This window comes from Atta colombica, unplaced genomic scaffold (assembly GCF_001594045.1).
Source record: "Atta colombica isolate Treedump-2 unplaced genomic scaffold, Acol1.0 scaffold41, whole genome shotgun sequence".
Classification (NCBI taxonomy): Eukaryota; Metazoa; Arthropoda; class Insecta; order Hymenoptera; family Formicidae; genus Atta; species Atta colombica.
The window spans coordinates 170,564-173,869 of NW_017259520.1; positions in this window are offsets into that span (position 1 = coordinate 170,564).

Genomic DNA, 3,306 nt, shown 5'->3' on the forward strand with positions numbered 1-3,306 from the left:
AAATAATAAATTATACAAAAATGATTCTATATATAATAATAATTTACAAAATATAAAAAGATATATTTATTGATGCAAGAGAAAATATTTATATAATTATTCCTTTTGGATCTTACATCATTCATTTGAATTTCTCATCTTTGCATGCCTTGAGATGAAATTTAGCAACAAATCATTCGAATCGTTAAAAATACATGGGCCTTGAATTTTTATCGGATGATAATCGATTTAGTCATTTTCAATTTATTTTTAAATTAAAATTTGGTTTTTTTTTTATATAGTAATGTTTATATTAAAAAATTTAATATCTAATTTAATATTCGAGACTTTTGAAATAACGTTATTGACTTAAAGATTTTTAAAATTTAGATTTATTTTAGTCGATTTATTTATATTTTATTTTATATTTACATTTTTAAATTAGAATAAACGTGAATAGAGAATAAACGCGACATTTCTTTGTTGTATATTAATGGAATTATTATTATTATTATTGATAATTATTCATATTATTATTTAGTCAAATTCATTGATATGATGGCCCCTTCGCGACGCGTTCGTGTTTCGCGCATCATACATAAGCATAAAATCTTATGCTTATTGCCGGCAATATTAATCGGCAGTAGTCGGCAGAGTATTTCTCTTTGTCGATTTCATATGAAGTCAGAATATTGGCCAGGAGCAACGAAAGGTGAGTTCAATCTGGCCAGAAGAAAAAAGAAACATCTAAGAGTATATGAAGTAGATTGGTGTGTAACATCAATTTCAGTTTTTAAAAGTACATGTACACTGAAAAAAAATTTATTTAACTGAAATTTAAATGAATTAAACATATTGAGTTGTTTGCAGATTTGATCATTTATATTTTATCAAATTTTATTTAATCGAAATTTTATTTAATCGAATTTAACCGTAGTCTGTTTAACAAACTATTCAATATTAAGTAGACTACGGTTAAATTCGATTAAATAAAATTTGTTGAATTAATAAAATCTTCAAACAACTACTTGTGTGTAGTTAGTTGAACAAATTTTTTTTCTTAGTGTATAAAGGCTGAATATTCGGGAGGGTAACTTGCTCGCAAATTGCGAATGCTTATATTTTTTTAAAATATTGCTTATATTTAAAATACAAAAATAATCAATAAACAACAGAGCTACTGAGAGTTAGCGCGATAATCATAAGATAATTGTAAGATTTTTTTAATCTACAAAACTTGTGTTTGATTATCCGTGTTGATTCTCATTAGCCTTGTTAATAATTATTTATTAATTTTTTGTATTTTAAAGATTGAAAGCCTGTTTTAATAATTACTGTTTATTATTATTTATATTATTATATTATTACTTATTATTATGATCGCGATTAGGTCATCTCGTTGAATTTATCAGCATACGATAGAAGGTTAAGAATTAGCTGCATTCAGCAGAGAAAGCAGCTTTGCAACTGTTGTAAAATTCTTTAACATGATTGATTTATATTTAAATCCATAAGGAATCAAATCAAATCGTGTTAAAGAATTTTTTACAATAATTGAAAAGTTATTTTCTCTGATGAATGCATTTATATTAACGTATTACATATATTTGCAATGTTATTGCATACTTATGAAGATAATGTATAGGTAGGGATACACGTGGAGATAGATATAGGCAACTCGAATAGGCAACAAATAAATAAAAATACGAGTAGGTAGAACAATAAAGTATGGATAAGTAGGGACTGTATAGGTAGAGACAATATGTATGGATAGGTAGGGATAAGTATAATCATTCCAAATTAAGAAATTAAATTATTACAAATTAAATGACACTTAAATAAATTTCGCGATCGGGTAATTAAATTTTATTTAAAAAATAAAAAAATAAATATGATTAAATTATTATAAAAAAATATCACATAATAAATTTAAACAATAAACTGTATAATATGTAGATAGGGATACATAAATCATCTGTACATTCTTGATAATTGAAAAGGAAGGATTAAAAATTAAATAAAATTTTTAATTAATTTTAAATTTCATTGTCTTTTCAACTCCCCTAAAATTAAGCTTTTTTGTAAAATTCTATACATGTACAAATTATGTAACGCGTTAATATCGTAATTACTTTTATTTATTGTAAATAAATATATGTGTGATAATAATAGATATGTGATATACAATTTATGTAAACTATGTCCAGATAAATGTCATCATATTTATATTTTTTTGTAATTTGCACAATAATCACTAATAAATTATATATTTATTGGAATGTATATGTATATTAGTATTGAATATCTATTCAATACAAACATTTGCAAGCATTTATCTTGTCGTAGTAAATCAAATTTTTTGTTACTTTATTGATGTAAAATTATACGATGATGTAAATTATACGAAATCGATGAAATATATGATAAATTGTTTATTAATTTCACAAGTTTGACAAATGTTTTATCTTGAAACTTTTTTTAAATTTTATTTTGAATATCAAAAAGTCATTAATAATTTTGAGTGACTTCTAATTAAAAATTTGATGTTTAAAATCGTCAATTTTTCTTCGTATTTATAATGATATATTTATTAAATAAATTATAAAGATTGAAGCTTTGACTGAAGCAATAGGTAAATATTAACTTCTTGCTTGCTTTTTGACATTTACATTTTTAACATTATAGAATTATAACTTATAAATATCTTAGTGATTAATTTATTATATATTACAAAGACCTCATTGCTATTCTTCGCGTCAGATGAATGCTAGTGATTGCGTGGTTTGTACCGATAGAGAATCATAATTATTTTCATCATGGTGGAGAGTTATTCCTCATTGCTTTCCATAAAGTCCATTCGCAAAGTCTAGTTTAGGTATTCTGTTGGAGATTCTTGTACAAGATCCGAGAATTAATTCCGGGTTTTCTCGTCAGTTCCTGGAAGTAATAATTTATCAATGATTCAATAACAATTAATATATATTTTAAAGTTGCGAAATTAATTCAGTGTATACTTTAGGATACAATTTTCATCACTTTCTTAATTTTACTAAATGTTCTCCCACTAATAATTTATTAGTAATAGACTGTCTCAATGATAGGAGTTTAATTTGATTAATATGAATAGAATTATTTGTTTAAATCCAAATTATTGAGTAAATAAATTTAAATTTTATATAAGTAATTTACTTATTTTTTGATGATTGCTTTAACAAAAATGTGGTTACGAATGTATATTTAATTGTCTAATTGTTATTAAAAAAATTTTTAGGTATTGGACATCCCGCCACTCAGAATATTATTAATTATTAATTTGTGTATATATAT